This window comes from Aythya marila, assembly GCF_965140915.1.
Source record: "Aythya marila genome assembly, chromosome: Z".
Classification (NCBI taxonomy): Eukaryota; Metazoa; Chordata; class Aves; order Anseriformes; family Anatidae; genus Aythya; species Aythya marila.
In genome coordinates, this window is record NC_139080.1 from 88609363 (window position 1) to 88628050 (window position 18688).

The 18688-nt window shown below is 42.6% G+C and overlaps 1 pseudogene across 1 annotated transcript; it reads left to right on the top strand.

The window, feature by feature from the left end:
• Positions 1 to 244: 244 nt before the first annotated feature.
• Positions 245 to 18306, top strand: LOC309890279 (delta-1-pyrroline-5-carboxylate synthase-like; annotated as a pseudogene). Its single transcript has 11 exons — positions 245 to 343; positions 812 to 956; positions 3208 to 3281; positions 3507 to 3615; positions 4717 to 4943; positions 12964 to 13101; positions 13211 to 13406; positions 13765 to 13886; positions 15674 to 15860; positions 17406 to 17492; positions 18104 to 18306. The product of its transcript is annotated as a delta-1-pyrroline-5-carboxylate synthase-like (transcript).
• Positions 18307 to 18688: the final 382 nt, after the last annotated feature.

Genomic DNA, 18688 nt, shown 5'->3' on the forward strand with positions numbered 1-18688 from the left:
TGTTAGAATAAACTAATGTAGTACTAGGTGCCTTTATTGCATGCAGTTCTTTCTCAGGTGAGTCACTGTTACGGCATGTTTACGGGTAGGATGTCAATGTTAGTTTGTGTGTTTGCTCTGCTGTGTCTGTGGGGACACGCTGTGCTTGGCTGGGAACCTGGGGCGGAAGTGATGTCAGGGCCTGTCTTCAATCAGGGCGGAAGCACTGTGTGATTGGCTTGGAGGAAGCCAGGGCAGAAGCAGCATGCAGGGCTTGCCGGCGCCATGGGCAGAAGCTGTCGGGGCAGGCCGGGACGCCGAGGAGGGGTGGCGCAACGAGGTTGGTGGTCGGTGGCGCGCCACGGTGGGCTGGATAGGGAGGGGGCGAGGCGGCGGGTGGTTGGTGGCTTCTGTGGAAATGGCCCTTGTGCGGGGTGGGGGCGGTGCATTCAGAGGAACCTTGACAGGCTGCAGATAGGGGCAGGCAGGAACCTTTTGAAGTTCAGGAGAGGGAAATGCCAAGCCCTACCCCTAGGGAGGAACAACTCTATTGAGCAGCACTAGATATCTGGGTACTAAATAAGCATTTCTTCATGGAAGGGGTGGTTAGGCATTAGAACAGGCTGCCCGGGGAAGTGGTAGAGTCCCCATCCTTAGAAGTATTCAAGAGACGTGTGGACATAGCACTTAGGGATATGATTTAGTGGTAGCATTAGGTTGATGCTTGGACTTGATGGTCTTAAGGGCTTCTTCCAACATAAGAATTCTTGTGGAGGATGGGGATTCAACTAACAAGTGCATTTTTGGGAACTGGCTCTCTCCTTCACTGTAGGTGACAGCAGCTTTGTGGGCCCTGCGAGGAGGCACCTCTGTAGTGATTGCAAATGGAGTCCACCCGAAAATCTCGGGTCATGTCATCACAGGTATTGTAGAAGGGAAGAAAGTTGGAACTTTGTTTTCACAGGTAAGACCTGCAGGTGAGTACGGAAGTAATATGTACGCTGGGAGCAGTAGAGATTCCCTGGAAGTTTAGGGTTGAAATTTGGCTAGGCCTGCCTGTTCAACAAATGGGAAACTATGCTCTGCTTGACAAGCGGCTTTGGAAAGGTAAGTTTCAATGTTGGAATGGAACATCTTGAATCCTCTGCTTGGGTTCCTTCCAGCTGATGACTTGCTGCATCAGCCTTGCATTCAGAGAACTAAGTAGAATTTGTCTTGTTTTCAGTCTTAGAGGTTATCGTCTCTTATTGATGATTTCAGGCTGAAAGCATGCATATAGAATGTAGTGCTGAACTAAGATAGTGTGCGGTTTCATTTTTTATCCTAGGTTCTTCTTATGACTCAGTCTTTTGTTACTGTATGTAGCAATGTTTTCCTGCCTGTGTGTTGCTGTGACAATGTAACAAGGGCCGCAGAAAGTCAGACCAAAGATCTGTGATCTTAGCAGAATAGAACAAGTATAGAGTGATACTCGTGACTTGCACTGTAAGACAAGCAAACGCCTTGGAGTATAAAAATGCTAAATGGATTTCTTGTAAAAATTGGCCATATCCTTTGGACCGAGGTAAACACTTAGCATTCATGGGTCACAGGAGTCACGAGCCTTAACCAGGTATTGTGTGTAAACTCTGGAGCTAGCACTATGTGAAGAACTGCTTGCTTTACTTTGTGTGTGCTTGTGGGCAGGAGGAGTGAAAGTTGCTTCCTGCTAGCTTTTGATGCCCCCACCTTCTGTATGGAAAGAGAACGTGGGTGATCGATCTCTGTTCAACTTCTATGATGAGACATTGTCTTTTCCCTCATTGCTTTTTCACATGAAAAAGGTGTTTTCTTAGTCCTTTTCTACAGAAACTGTTCCAAAGATCTGTCGATCCCTGTTTCTCTTGGCTGAAACGGTTTTTATTCTACTGTGACCTTTTCAAGGTGAGCGAAAATAAAAGTTTGTGTAGCGTCCGAGATGCAAGTGAACCTTCAGTTTATGAGATAGCAAGGCTAACTTTGAGTTTTGATTAGATTGTGGATGGTTTTTGTTGCCTTTCCTAGGCCTTCTCCAAAAGCTTAAACAGGGAAGTTGCTGTTCAACGCTGATGAGCATTGAAGTGATGTTTTCGTAGGATTATGTGCACTACCAAGGCCTGATTTCCCCTTTTGTCTCTGCGTTGCTTCATGTTTATCTGCTGTGAATTGTACTTGCTATTTTGTTGCATAGTGGCTGCAAAGGAATCACAGGCTGGTTGAGGTTGAAAGGACCTCCAGAGGTCACGTGGTCCAACACCCCTTTTGTGTTCAAAGAACACAAAAATACACGCCACATTATAAAGTATGACCTTGCTTTAAAAAGCTGTTTTAACAGTCCTTCATTAAGTCTTATTAATCAAGTGTCCCCTAGTTCTTTTCTTACGCTTCCCACTATACCTCCTGTTATTTTCCTTACCGTGGGAATTCCTGCTCTGGCAATTTCTGTAGGACACTTCTTGAATAGAAGTCCGGGCATATTAGTCACATGCCAAGTCATCTGTTCTACAGACAATTTCAAGAGTTAAAAGTGAAAACGTAGCTTATCCAGGAGCTCCTTGAGAACTCCTTAGTGAAATGCTGCCTGAGCCTTTTGACTTGTTACTTCAGTTTCTGTTTCAAAACTTGTTCTGTATCATTTCAGTTTGAGATGGATTCTTTGACATCCGTGCCAAGAAAAAAACCTCTCCTCTGTAGGAGCCCTTCAACGTACACAGAGCAGAGAGAGAGCAGCTATTGTGCAAGCTGTTGCTGAGGCTGGTTTTGGCTTCCTGTATTGTTTGCACATTCCCAGGTTGTTTTGCAATCTTTTCTCTTTTCAGTAGTTATGTAATTAAACTTTTTCAAAGGATGCCTTCCTTTTTTTGCAGTAGCCTCCCACTCCCTGAGATGTAGCTGTCCTTGTATTCTTTTGCTCTTTGTCAAGTCTTCTTGTTACAGGTTGTATACTTGTTTGTCCCCTACGACATGGATGATCTTACTGAATCTCTGTGATGCCTTGAAAAGGGCTATGCTCGGGGACCGTGGCAGCATTTTGGTATCTGATACAAATTTTCCTGTTGTGGCATACAGTAAACTTCTTTGATATGTCTCTTAAGACCGTACCTGTTTTTCTGCTTTGAGTAAGGAGTTGAAAGTTGAAAGGTTAGTGTTCATTTCCTTCCACCTTTGTCTGCATGTCTTGTGGTTGCGTGTGTGTGTTTGTTTTGGCAGGCCCTACAGTAGAGCAGCAGGGTGGAATGTCTCGAGCCGGTAGCAGGACGCTGGCAGCTCTGCAGCCTGAGCAGGTGAGAGAACAGTATGTTCTCGCTCTTTAAGGCTGTGAACATGTGGCAAGTTTTAAAATACAGGTTTATAACACAAACGGGTCCTGGAAAAAATCAGCTGGCTCCAAGTATTCAGGGCATCAAGCCAGTGAGAAGATGTGTCAGTAGGAATGAGCTGAAGTGAGCCAGATGTCAAACACCATGGAGTTCGTGTAAGAATGCAGTTCAGACACTTTTCTCTTTCAGAGAGCAGAGATTTATTTATTTTTTTATCATCTCGGTGACTTATTAACTGATCAGAGAGAAGAAATTCTCTTGGCAAACAAAAAGGACTTAGAAGAAGCTGAAAATAAAGGTAATATTACGGGTCCTTTCATGGAACACCTGTTGTCATGAGCTTTTCTGGGCCTCAAAGGAAAGGAGCAGAACAAGAGTAGTCTGTCACCTGCAATTGGATATTATGGCCGTCACAGATTAGGGAACCCAGGACTTTGAGAGCTTGTCAGTGTAAGCAGCTGCAGCTTCCGTAAGAGCTGTCTCTATCAGAGAAGATGGAGAGAGAGGCCTTTGAAAGCAGCAACCCACAGCATTGTTTAAAAAACTAAAAATAGAACAGTGTTTTCTTTTGCCAAAGGAGGCTCACTTTAGAAATTAAATCTAGCAAGGATCTTCCCTGTTATCATCATGCATGAAATAGCATGAATATTCTCCTGGGCTGGTTAACGTAATGTTTGGCCCCTGTGGGGAAGGTTGTTACTTAAAAATGATGCTTTCCAGAAAGAACCACCTTACCTTCTGACTGAGGAAAGTACAGTTCAGGCAGCACAGACTAAATCCATTCTTTTGTGTAAGAGTGGTGCGTGAGGAAGCTGGTCTTGGGTTAGAAAATGTGTGGAACTGGCGCATCACAAGTTGTGAAGTTCAGTAAAAGGCATACGGCAACCATTTTGTACTGAGGAGAATGCCTGGAGGGACATTTCTGAGTAAACTTCCTACCTGAACGTGTTCAGACTAGAAAACTCCGGCAGCTCTTGCCCAATCTGAAATGCTATGCGTTCCTTTGCTCTTTGGGATTTCTATCTGTGAAATAGAAAGAGGCAATTACTGCGCAAACCTTCCAGGAATATTGCAAGGGTAGAAATTGGTAAGAAATTCAGGTACACGGTTGTGTAACGGTACTAGAAATAGGACAAACTTTGTCTTTGCGGATGTTACTTCATATACAAATCATTCATATCGTATTAGGTGTATATGTGATGGTAGGTGAAAGCGTTGTCAAATTGGAGCAGTTTGATTGTAGCTACTAAACTTAATGCTTTACATTGTTCATCTTAGGTAGGTTTCTTGCTGCGGCGTGGGAAACAGCGGCTTTTTTTCCTGGTTTGACCATTAGGTCACTTTTTCTTGAAACTAGCCAGATAAATCTATCTTGAGCGCAATTTTTTCTTTCTTCTAGGAAGATTGGCACTTCCTTTGTTGAAACGTCTCAGTCTGTCTACATCAAAGCTGAACAGCTTGGCTGTTGGGCTCTGTCAGATTGCAGCATCTTCACAGGACAGCGTCGGCAGCATAGTTCGGAGAGCACGCATAGCAAAAGATCTAGAGTTGGAGCAGGTGACAGTGCCTGTTGGGGTCTTTCTTGCGATTTTTTTGAGTCCCGTCCAGACTGACTGTCTTCCACAGGTATGTGAGGAGGGCAGAGAGATCTTTGATAACAAAAGTGTATTTCTACTGGTGAGTTATTGGAAGGCTGCAAGAAGTCTTGCCTCAAAAGACTTCTGCTTGTATTCTTCTGAAATGAATTCTGCTGTCATCCCATTTTTTTTTTTTTCCTACAGAAAACTACAGTCTTCTTGGGACTTGCTTCTGCAATGCTGAGAGTTATTCCGCGTTGGTTTTTGATACCCAACGTAGAGAAGGAGTTAGCTTACATTCAGGTGGTGCAATTTCTGCCCGTGTCTTATCACATAGCTTCCCTGCTTAACTTGCAACTTACAAGGCTCCTACCAATGAGCACTTTTCTGTCCATGCTGACTACAGCTGAATTGCAGGCTACGATTAAACATCAAATGTTTAATATAGGTCGTTAATAACAAACTGCAACTGTTAAGAATATATGCTGACAAGATCAGCACGAAGTAGAAGTTCTAGGCTCTGAGTGGTCTGTCCCATACTGATACTGCATGTTTGCACTGAGGCAGAATGATATCTTTCCACAAGCGTGTAAAAGCTAAGTCTAGGCTCTTACTGCCGGTATCTTTAGCAAGACTGATTGAGCGTTTCTCTAACATATGAGCAAGTATTTGAGGAGCAAGGGATGGGTATGGGCACTTAAAAAGAGACTGCCGAAGGGCAGCTTCACAACTGAATTTTGTGAGTGTTTGTCCTCGTTCCATACTGAAGGGGAGTCTGCTCTAGGCAAAGTTCATGTGAAAGGAAAAGGCAGTAGTCTCCCTTTCTGCCATTATTGCTTCCTTGCTGCTCGCTCTGTTCTTCATAGAAAACCAGTATGTTTCCTTGCCAAATTCTAGTCTGCCTTCCTAGACTCCAGCCTTTGCCTCCTGGGTGTCTTGCCTTGCCTAGCCAAACTCTCCCATTCTCCTCTTCTTTATCTCATTTGTTTTATCAGGCTGATTCTTACTGGCTTCCCACCCTCAACCCCCCCCTCCCCCCCCCACCTTTCTTTTTTTTTTTTTTTCTTTTTTTACAGACTTAGGATGTCTTGTCTTGTTACTTTTCTTCCTGCCAGCCCCCATCCTCAAGTTCTCCGATGTAACTTCAGAGGATCATCCTTGATACCTCTGCATCTGAATAATATGGTTTCTCTCCCATGCTGTAGCTGATAGTAGGATGGACTCTGAGTGCAGAGGAGAGGTTGCTTCCTCCATAGTTTACTATTGCATCTCATACTGGTTTGGGTAAGCAATTACCGAGGAAATTTGACTTCTCCATGGAGTAGTGTGTGCCTGATAGCTAGCTGGAGATAGCATACACGGAATTGAGTCAGTGCTCAGAGTTCAGTCTTGAGTTGCAGTAAAGGTGAAACAATTGCAGACTAACAGTTTACCTTCTAGTGAGCTGCGAAGCGAGTGCGGAGTTCCGATCCGCGGTTCCGTATTCTCCGTGAGGGGAGCGGCCGGAGACGAACGAAGTGCGTGACAGACCAAAAAGAAGTGCTGTTTTCACCAAGTTTTGATTGGTGGTGCCCAATATGTGGGCCTGGCAGTGTATCTTGTGATCCTATTTTTGCTCTTACATGCTTTGAGTGTGACAAGAAAAAAAGGCGGGAGCGTTATCTAAGTAACTAACAGTTTAGAAGTGTTGGTGTATTTGCTGTGGCGTTTGGTCAGTTTGCCAAGTACTGGAGAGGTGGAGGGGGCTGACTGATTATCAAAGCGGTAGAACGGAGAGAGTCCTTTCTGTGGTGGTTTGGGCTTGAGCCCTGGCAATTTGGTAAGAAGGGGGAGAGTGAATTTATTTAGGTGTCAATGCCTTTTTAAATGGTATTTATTGACGGATACACAGGAGTGATTCCTTGTTTTGTATGGGCTTATTAACAAAGTGCATGAGAAAACTTGGCATTTGGCTCGAAATTCGGTCCTGTTGAAATGTAAATTTTGTGGAAAAGGTGGTAATGTTTGTCTAGAAGATGAAAGGCTGAGTGCTTCAGCTCTTTTCCTGAAGTTCCATGGATTTATGATTGGAACATGGAACGGGGCTCCTTAATAACCTGAAATAGTAAAGTTTGTATGCGGGAAGAGGCATTTAATCCCGGAGAACTGGGACATTTGGGAAGAAGATTAGGAAAAGATAGTAAAAACCCACAGTAAAAAGGTTTGCGTGGAAATTGAAACAAAGGACAGTAACTAATAAGGAATAGTAATAAATAAATAAAAGGGAATGGAAAATCAAAGGAATGAGTAATATCCAAAACAAAGATGTTTTAAAGAAAGCCTCCTTGGGTGCACGCTGGCACATTCAAAGGATATTGTTAGAACTGGGAGCGCAGAAAGGAAGAGGACTTTCACTAAGTATTGCAATCAGTGGTGGCCACTATATAAGCTAAATGGCCACTTTATGGATCAGTCGACTATAACACTATCTGGCAATTCATGTTTTGGAGGAGAGAAGGAAAATAGGATGAAGTGTAGTATACTGATACGTTGTTTCAGCATCTTGGAGAGAAAAGGAGTGGAATTAATTGGCTCTTGACTGAGCCTTTGGTGTTGGTGTGAGAAAAGTACAGGCTGGAGAAAGATAAAGGAAGCGTTAAAAGAGTTGTCCCCGGTGTTAAAGGTGTGGCATGTAGTATTTAACAGAGCCCTTTGAAGTTGAATGAGCAGGGAAGGAGGATGTAGGAATGTTAATAGTTCTGCCTCAGCAGGAAGCTGTGTGTTTTTTTTTTTTTTTTTTTTTTTAATAGCAAAACAAATTACGCAACGTTGCTTAACTTGTCAGAAGATAAATAAGAAAGTGTTTTGACAAGCAGCCACGGGAGGGAGAAAAACAGCTTACAGGCCTTTTGAGAAAGTACAAGTTGATTTCACTGAATTGCCCAAGGTAGGGAGGATAAAATATCTATGGGAAATAGCAGATCATTTAACACAATGGGTAGAAGCTTATCCCGTAGCTCGAGCTATGGCACAAATGGTGGTAAAAGCTCTATTAGAACACCTGATACCTAAATATGGGATAATCCAGTACATTGATTTTGATCAGGGCACACACTTTGCTTCTAAAATAATAAAATTATTATGTCAATCATTAGGTATTCAGTGGGAATACCATACTCCGTGGCACCCACAAAGCTCAGGGAAAGTAGAAAGATTGAATCAAACACTAAAACAACACTTGGCTAAATTAATGATCGAGACACAAATGCCCTGGATGAAATGCTTACCATTGGCACTTTTAAACATAAGAACTAAACCACACAGTGAGAGCGGATTATCGCCATATGAAATGTTATATGGTATGCCTTATTCTCAAGGGATGCCTCTAGGAAAAATGTAGTTGAGGAGCGTAGCATCCAGAAATACGTAATTACCATTGGAAGGAGGTTACAAGAGCTAAGAGAAATTGGAATGATGGCTCAAACACCACCTTTAGGATTTGCTGTTCATAAGATACAACCAGGAGACAAGGTCTTAATAAAAACCTGGAGGGAAGAATCATTGAGCCCCCGATGGGAGGGACTGTAAGTAGTAAGTTTTACTTACTACTGAAACAGCTGTGAGAACAGCGGAAAGGGGTTGGATCCACAGATCCAGAATAAAAGGACCAGTAACTACCGAAACCTGGAGGGTTGAGTCCACTCCTGGGGAACTGAAACTAAAGCTAAAGAAGAACTCATATTCTGGCAATGAGGCTCTGCATGAATTAAGGACGCCAAATAAAGGGGACAAGCCTAAAGGGAGGAAAGGGAGAAGGCAAGACCGGGGCAGGACCCTCCACTGCAGTGTGTATGGTCTACCGAGGGAGGCGATGGGTATTGACTGCCGAGTGAGAGGGCCTCGACCGGACTTCTCCCACACTAAGGTGAGGTTGTCCCGAGAAAATAACGTAAGAACTTTTCTTTTTAAACCCATATAAAATTGTGATTCGTTTTCCAGGAGCTGGATCACCCCGGCAGGCTGAACGGTATCACAAGCCCAAATTGACCCTGAAAGTGGGCCCAACCCCTTGATTGAAGGCGTCTTGCCTATTATGATCCAGCTACATGGGCAGAAGACGGATCCTGGGGCTATAGGACCCCAATATATATGCTTAATAGAATAACTAGGTTACAAGCTGTAATGGAAATAGTTGTAAATAAAACCGGAGGTGCACTTGGCTTAATTGCAAAGCAAAATACCAAGATGAGGACTACTTATCTACTTATGTATCAAAATCGCTTAGCTTTGGATTATTTACTAGCACAAGAAGAAGTCTGTGGAAAATCTAACCTTAGTAATTGCTGTTTAGAGATTAATGATGAAGGTGTTTCTTCCTAGTAGCTGGTAGAATGCTACGTTTTGGTTTAGGATGAGAAGAGCGCTGATAACATGCTGATGTTTTAATTGTTGCAGAGCCGTGCTTACACCAAGCCAAGGACGTTTCAGCTTCTCACTGTCCTGCCAGCGAGCAGGCTGGGGGTGCAGCAAGAGCTGGGAGGAGGGCTGGACTGCTCGGGGTTAGGCTGGGCATCAGACAGCTGGGCATCAGCGGTGGTGAGCAATTGCATTGTGCATCACTTGTTTCATACACATGAGTAGTAGTAGAACTATCATCATTATTGTCATTGTCATTATTATTATTTATGATTATTTATTATTGTTATTTTCTTGTCTTTATCTCACCTCACAGGCTTCACTTTCCCATTTCTCTCTCCCATCCCAGAGAGGGAGGGGGTGAGGTGAGTGAATGGCCGTGTGGTGTTTAGCTGCCAGCTGGGTTAAACCACAACAGAAAGAAAAGCTGTAAATGAACTTGTAAAAGAAATGAAGAAGATTGCACACGTCCCAGTTCAAACTTGGAATGGAATCGATCTAAGAAGATTATGGGAGGGGGCTTTACGGGCAGTGATTGTTTTGCTAAAATGAGGATGGTTGTATTGGGGATATGTGGAGAATTGTTAATAATCCCATGTTTAATACCTTCTATTACCAGGCTGATACACTCCAGTTATACAAGGAATGCAAATATCTGCAGTACCTGTTGTGGGAATAGGAATGTTGTTTTTGCAGAGTTACGTTGTTTAGAGGGCAGGAATGTGGTACTGAGATATGCTTACAGTGATAAGAAAACTTAGCAGGCGACCTTGTAAAATGCAGACAACCAGACTTCTTAGGACAATTAGGTGAAAATCACAGTGTCAAGTCAGACAAGTGAAGAAACATTACCTCTCCAAGCAGTAAAAATGTCAAAAGAAATTTGAAATTTAACAGGCCGGCAAGTGAAGGCCATGCATTGTTTGTGAAGCATCGGATAGATGGCGAACCTGGATTACCCAGTCAGTGGGGAAACAGGGGAGGGTCCTGTCATCAAAAAGTATATAAACTGTGTTTTGGAACTAGTAGGTGCGCTCTCCTGCTTGTGGGGCGCCCGCCATTGCAATCGCGAACAAATTACTTCTTCGCTGAGATCCTCGCCTGAGCCTAATTACTGGCTACGGAGTTTCTCACACTGTTGACCCAGAACCAGGGAGAAGAGAAAACCCATTGCCTGACGATAATAAAAAGAAAAGAATATCCAAAATTGATACCAATTTGGCAAGTATTGACTCGATTGGAAAGGAAAACACGGATCAATACCATGAAAAAAGAGATGGGGGACTGTGAAATATGTTCATCTGATTCGTGTCAATATGGAACAATGCTAGGGCCTCATAATGAAATGTGACCTTCTGTCTTACATCCCCTTGTATAAATAACCACAAGTCCAAGAGAAACAGAGTGGTTAGTGTATATAGTTCTTGTATCTTGCAAAAGAATGGTCTAGCAGTTTGTGTTGATAGAGGGTTTGAAGGGTAAACCTTGAGACTCGGGTCTGGGAGATAAGAGAATAGGGGGGAGTTTTTTGAGATAACTGCTGACTATTGCATGAGACACGACTTTCTGGCATCTGGCCCAGAGACTACTAAATAAGGGGAGGGGGGGGGAAGCTGAAGAACGACCGAAGGACAAAACTTGTGAGGAAGACTACGAGCCTTCAGTATGAGCGACCCTCAGAGGGACCACTGGAGACTGATACGCATGCATCCGTGGGATGGTTCGGGTTCCGGGAAACTAATTATAATACCCCTGCCTTTTCCAAAAGTGGTGATGAATATGTATTAGCCTAGGAGCATAAAAACCAGCCGCCTGATTTAACTGGTGTGCGTCTTCGTGGAGCAGAGACTCCCAGCGCACCCAGTGCTGTTTGCTTACCTCTGTTCCTTTAATAAATTGTAAACTTTGATTGTAACCCTATGCGGGACTCAGTCATTTATAACAATATACAATAGCATGTTTGTCTCTAATACTTACAAGGCGAAGTTCTGAGATCATATTTCACAGACTGCTTCTTACAGATTTCAAGAAATCCAATTGTTCTGAAGTATAGCCGTGCTCTATTACTATCTAAAGGGAACAAACTGTTTTCAAACCCATTACAGATTGGATTTTTTAAATTTATTTAAATAAGCTTGTCTCTGCAGCTTTCCTTTGTGATGCTGATCTTTGGAGAGTCAGATTCTTAACCAGATACAATCAAATTGCATTTTAATGTCTAGTTTTGTATGTTAAAGACACACAGTATCTGGGTACAGCAAGGTTCCACTAATTGACAAGGATCTTTCTGAAGTATTCCTTATTTTTTCAGTATTCTTTTCAAATTGTGGACAGCAGGATGAGGTAGAATATCAAACGTGGTGACTGTTTTTTACCCAGAGGACACTAGTAGGGAAAAGGAGTTGGTCTGAGTTGACCTTGACATGCTTAAGGGGTTGGTACATGAGAACCTCGTGAAGTTCAAGAAGGCTAAGTGCAAGGTTCACCACCGTCATCAAGGCACTCCCAAGAATGAATGCAGGCTGGTTGATGAGTGGATTGGGAGCAGCCCTGCAGAGAAGGACTTGGGAGTGTTGATGGATGAAAAGCTCTACATGAGCCAGCGATGTGCAGTTGCAAACCAGAAAGCCAGCCGTATTGTGAGCCACATCAAAAGTATGACCAGAAGGTCCAGGGAGGTGATTCTCGTTCTCTACTCCACTCCTGTGAGGCCCCACCTGCAGTGCTGCATTCAGCTCTGGGGACTCCAACATAAGAAATAAATGTGTTAGAGCAGGTCCAGAGCAGGGCCACGAAGTTGACGAGGGCTGGAGGACCTCTCCTATGAAGACAGGCTGAGAGAACTGGGGTTGCTTAGCCTAGAGAAGAGAGGGCTCTGAGGAGACCTTATAGTGGCCCTCTAGTACCTGAAGCAGGCTTCGGGTAAGCTGGGGAGGGACTTTTTGTCAGGGAGTGTAATGACAGGACAAGGAGTAATGGCTTTAAACTAAAAGGGTAGATGTAGATTAGAATAAAGGAAGAAATTCTTTACTATGGGTGGTGAGGCACTGGAACAGGCTGCTTGGGGAAGTTGTGAATGCCCCATCCCTGGAAGTATTTAAGGCCAAGTTGGATGGGGCTTTGAGCAATCTGGTCTAGTGGGAGGTGTCATAGAATCATAGAATGATTTGTGCTGGAAGGGAACTTGAAGGTCATCTACTCCCCCCTGCTATAGGCAAGGACACCTTCTGGTTATAAACGTAAAATCAGCGTGATTAAACAAAAGGCTTCTGTATAAGAGAGCACAAGTAAAATGTTCGTCGTAGGAAGAGCTCATTAGCTACTTCCAGCCAGAATGATTAGGGATAAGAGTTCTTGCATCTGAAATAGTTTTATACAGCTAGCGAATTTGTGCCAGAGCCTATGTTCAGGGTTTCCTTTGACTTACTGCAGTCTCCCTTTGCCAGTAGTACCCTGAAGCTCAAGTTTGTTTCTGAAACGTTAAGATACTTCATTACTGGAGTTACACGTTCTGACTCGGAAAAAATTCTTGGTGCTGTATATTAATATTGAGTAAGTCAGCAGAATGCAAAATCCTGTTCTTACTCTATTTTGCAGATGTTATTCTCCCAGAGGAGTCAGATCACTTTGTTGTTGTTGTTGTTGTTGTTGTTGTTTTAATTCCCTTCTGACAGGTGTCTTCTTTGGCCATAGCTAGCGGAAATGGCTTGCTAATAAAAGGAGGGAAAGAGGCAGCATACAGCAATCAAATCCTTCATCATCTGACTCAAGAAGCACTCTCCATTCATGGAGTCAAAGATGCAGTGCAAGTAGTAAGTGTCTAGAATTAAAGCAACAACTTTTGTGCTGTAGCATGTAGAAGAAGCACAGGCAGAGCTTGAGAATTCAGGCCATTGACTGTTTGTGTCACAACTTTCACGTGTGAATACAAGCAAGGAAGTGGAAGATGTCTGCCATTTGGAGAAGCTGGTAGATCTAATCATTCCACATGGGTCATCCCAGCTAGTCAGGAATATCCAGAAAGCTGCTAAGGGAATTCCAGTGATGGGACACGGTGAATGGATCTGTCATGTGTATGTGGACACAGATGCCAGCGTGGAGAAGGCCACATGAATAAGTAAGCTGTGAGAGGGTGACTTGGATACCATGAGTGTAACTGAACTACACATTTGGAATATGTGGTATGGTTATAATATTATTATTATTATATTATTATTATATTAATATATTATTATTATATTATAGTAATATATATATTAATATATTATTATAATAATTTATTATTATATATTATTAATATATTAATTATATTAATATAAAATATTATTATTATATTATTATTATAATTATTATATATTATTATAATAATATATATATTAATATATTATTATAACCATACGTAATAATAATTCACATGCTCTTCAAATTCTTTGTCATAAATGTTACGTAACCATTTGTTTACTCTTAAACCTCAGTCAGAGACTCAAAGTGTGAATATACTGCTGCCTGTGATGCTCGGGAAACACTCCTAATTCACTGAGACCTGCTGAGAACCCCGTTGTTTGATCAGATCATAGACACGTTGAGAGTAGAACAGGTTAGTCATTTATACTTGTGTTGGCTTTTGTTTTGTTTTATTTACTTGTTGTTCATTTTAGGAGCCCTTGGTCTTGCTGACATAGCCCTATGTAGTTTTATGATAACATAACACTTACGTTACCCACATGTCTCTTTGTACACCTTTGTACTCTTTTCGGAGAGCTTTCTTGGCTTCTCCATGCAACCCCAAGCTTTTGCATAGAAATGATCTGCGAGCAGCTTCTTTGGGGTGGCTGCATGCCATTGCTGGGATACAACTACTTCCTTTTACATAGAAAAAAATCATTCTCTGCCTTGGAAGAGCATTTCCCCAACCCTTTCTCTACTACTCTTAATTCTGACTTCCTGGCTGGCAACCTCCCGGACCCAAATACTATTCTGATTAAATCTATTAACTTACCTTCTTACGTCAGTCGTTTCCCATTTTATGTTTCTCCTCCTCTAATCTGCTTCATCCACATATTTTGAACATTTTGTCTCGCTTGCCTTTATTCCCACCCATTTTCCCGCCCATTATTTCCCCCTCCCACTGTTCCACAGGAACAAAGGCCACTGTCCTACATAATTGCTTTGACATGCGTAATGTTTTGTAGCAGAGATGCATCACGAGAGAAATATTTGTGAAGTACTTAAATTACACTTAAAACATGGATTTTTCACATAGCATTTCCATTTGGCAAATAGTGTATACAAGCAGTGATTGATGCAGGAAAACATGGAAAATAGGTCATGTTCCGATAATGTTAAAGTCATATTAAGAGAAGCTTGCCAGATAGCTAGTCAGGAGCAAGTCCTCACTCGCTTGTGTTTTCTTTTTGTCTTTGTTTTTTTTTTTTTTTTTTAATGTCTGGTTTGGTTGTGTTTTGTTTTGTGTTTTTTTTTTTTTTTTCATAGAATACCCTGAGTTGCAAAGGACCCATGAGGACTACCAAGTTCAACCCCTAGCTCCACACAGGACCACCCAGAAATCAGACCATGCATCTTGGAGCGTTGCCCAAACACTTCTTGAATTCCAGCAGGCTCAGTGCTGTGACCACTGTCCTGGGAGCCTGTTCCAGTGCCCTGCCACCTCTTGGTGCAGAACCTTTCCCTAACATCCAGCCTGACCCTCCCCTGTCACAGCTCTATGCCATTCCCTTGGGTCCTGTCGCTGTCACCTGAGAGAAGAGATCAGCACCTGCTCCTCCACTCCTCCCACTCATTGTTAAGGTGTCTTAGCTGCTACGATTAAATTCAGAGATTGACGATGCATTAGATCTTCTTCATCAGGATCGTAAAATAACTGAAAGTCCTTGCCTTGTTTTGGGCCCAGTAACTCTTTTGTGTCTGAAACATACACTTTGGAGAGGGCTGGTGTCAGTTTACAAAAGAAAAGGATAAAAACAGGTAAGGTCTTTTGTAGGGGAGACTTGCAAACCTGGAAATATCTGCCTTCCTCGAAACTCCCCTCCCCTCATTTTATATTGCTGACTTTGACATTATATGGCATAGGCTATCCCTTTGGTTAAGTTTGAATCGGTTGTGGTTATGTGCTCTCCTAACTTTTAGCAGACCCTCGACCTTCTCACTGTGGGGGGAGAAGAGAAAGCCTTGGAACTGTGTGAGCACTGTTTAGCAACAGCCAAAACAGTGGTTTGTTTAAGGCAAAAATCCAAAATGTAGCAGTATAGGGACTGCTATGAAAAAAATTAACTCTATCCTAGCTATACCCAGAACAACAAGCTGCACTTTTTGCCTGTTACGCATTGGTACAATCTACAGCACAAAATACTTCTGGTATTGCAGGTGAAGATTCATGCTGGCCCAAAGTTTGCCTCTTACTTGATGTTCAACCCCTCAGAAGTGAAATCTCTCCACGACGAATATGGGGATCTGGAGAGCTGCATTGAGGTTGTGGACAGTGTACAAGAGGGTGTCGAACATATCCACAAGTATGGAAGTTCTCACCTGGATGTTACCGTCACGGAGAATGGTTTGTGACCAATCTGTTCCCTTAAGCTTCTGCTTTGGTTTCACTGTGGGATCTTGTTATTAGCATAACTACTTACATTGCAGTAGTTTCTCTTATCTTGGTTCTGTAGTGAGCATAATCAGCTGGAACCCTATGAGCTAAATCTATCTGTAGTTGTGTTTAATTCAAGGAAAACATGTTGTGTGCCCTTATTCCAGGAGGTGAAGGCATGTGTTTGAGCAACTGGCCAACGACAAGTCAACGCATGCTCTTGTCAGGCAGATTGCTTTGTGTTCCTGTATTGTACAGACTTACCACATCAGACAGTTTTGCAGAAACATCTCCTGAATCCTGGAGACGTCTTTAGGCCTCCGAAGGAGGAAGAGGTGAGCTTCTATAGAGGGAATATGGGCTGTAAGAAAGATCAGACTATATACGTTTTGTCTTCCCAGGTTGCTTTTAAGCCTTGCAAACAAGGACCACAAGTGTTTTTCTCCATCTCTCCCAGTCCTCTATTTCCCAGTTCCGCATCTGTAGCGTAAAAGCTGCATGTATCTCAGTTCCCAGTTTCTTGCTCCTTTGATGCCGCGAACTTCTGTTCCTATGCGCCACTCTGTGCTTCTTCCACTCCTCTGCATGAGGTTTGAACACTCTGCCACTTCAAAACGTAGCTAGAACTGCTCCCAGCCAAAGGATGACTCTCCATACAAGGCTAAAACTTCTGAGAGTCAGCTACAGTAAGGTCATTTTGATTTGTGGCTCATCAGTGTGAGATTCAAGCAGGCATCTGTTTCTGTACCTTCTGCAGAAATTAAACGAGTAGCACCGAAAGGCATGCATTTGATACTGTAAGCCACTACCTGGTGCACTAGTGATTTACTTGGGTGTGTACTGGAGATAGAGTTCATCTTTAGCATTCGTCCCATTGCTCTGGGCAACTGACTTGCAGCTTACAGCCTTACAGAGAAAGGCATCCTCCAGAGTACTAAGGCTCGTACAACTCTGCTTGAGGTTGCTCCAGTCTCGCATGTTCTGTGTTGAACTGGGTTAGTTAGCTGACTTCATGTGGTGTTTCGGCATTCTCTTTCCCAAATACTATTTTCAGTATAAACTTAATATAGGACTTTCTATTAATTTCCATTAATTCCATTATGATAGGACTTTCCATGTTCTTTATAGAACAGTTCCATGTATCCGTTGAGCTAATGTAGAGCTGAACATGTAGTTTAACTGTCTGACTGCAAAATGTAGCTCGGGGCTGCTGTCACTTCTTCCCAGTCATACAACTATCCCTGTTTGCGAGGTCTAGGCTGTAGTAAGAATTAGACGTCTTTTCACTTCTTGTCTTTGCAAGCTTCTTGTAATATTTATAGTTGTGTCTATGTGATAAACATATTACGAAGAAGGTGTGTATGAACATGCTTTAATCCAGGCTGTTAAATACTGTCTGATAATGTTGCAGGTGAAAGTTCTGTTCTTGTATCTCTTCACGGTATGAGGCTGTGCCTATTGGACTGCATGATCACTCTGTACTGTATCCTATTTTCTTCTCTGCCTCTTTTTCAGAGAAAACAGTGGAGTTCTTCCTCCAGCATGTGGACAGTGCTTGGAATGCCAGTAACCGATTCTCTGATGGATAGAGATTTGTACTCTGTATGTGCCTGTGGTGTGCAGGCAGCTAAGCACCACAAAGCCGTTTGCTCCCTCAGCAGTGTGGGAGGAAGGAAAGACTGGAACAAAACTGAGTATCAGTTACCTAAGTAAACAGGTGCACATACTAGGAAGTGCAGAAGACAAGGGAAACATTAATTCCTGAGGTAGAAACTACTAGAAATCGCTGTAGCAGGCTTGAACATGCAGTGCTCTGTGTGTTAAAAAATTGTGTTTAGGGTTTTATAAGATCACGCAATAGTCTGTTTAAGAAGAGGAAAAACAAAAAAGGATATAAGAATGGAATCCTGACTAACTTAGTTCTTATTGTTCAAAGGGTAAACCCTCAAACAAATGTACGATGTATGTAAGACACACGTAGCTTTCTGGCTTCTTTCTCTCTAAAAGTGAAGCTGAAACTGACAGAAGTATAAACATTCCAATTTAGAATAAAGCTCCTCTGATCAGAACAGGTAAAAATAACTTCTGACACTTGGGGAGGAGTGAAGGAAGGGAGGTGAATGACTGCTTCTACATAAAGATGCAGGGCTATATAGTACAAAGTTGAATATCTTCTGAGGATCAACTACCTTTACCTTGTGTGTTTTCTACAGGTGATGAAGTTGGAATTAGTACTTCTCGTATCCATGCACGCGAACCAGTGGGAATTGAAGGACTCTGAACTACAAAGTGGTTACTGACAGGGGACAATCATGTTGTTTCTGACTTCTCAGAGCACGGGAGCATGAAGTAGCCCCATGAGAGCCTACCTCTCCCTCAGAGAAATACCGAGTACATTGAGAAAACTCATCAATAAAATGTTTATTGAAGACGTTCAGGCTTCAGGGTACTCTTTGGGGAAAGAGATTTGCTTTTCAGCTCTGAGATCATTGTTCTTGGTCATTGTGCAGTACAATGAATATGAAGTGATCCCATCCGTGACACGCATTATTTGTTGCTGTCTCTTACTGTTTCCTTAGATAGTATCTGCAAACTGACCTTGCTTTTGCCAGAGAGGTTTCTTTAAAACATACAGATACCGTAAGGAAAAGTTGAAATATCTGCTGCGTTCTGTTCATGCCCTTGGTCCCCTCCAGCAAAGATGCCTGGTGGTAGAGTGTAAATTTTTTTCCCTGTCTTTAATCTGAACACCTGTCTTGGTGAACAAACTCGGTAGCTTTCCTTTAGTCACGTGACCA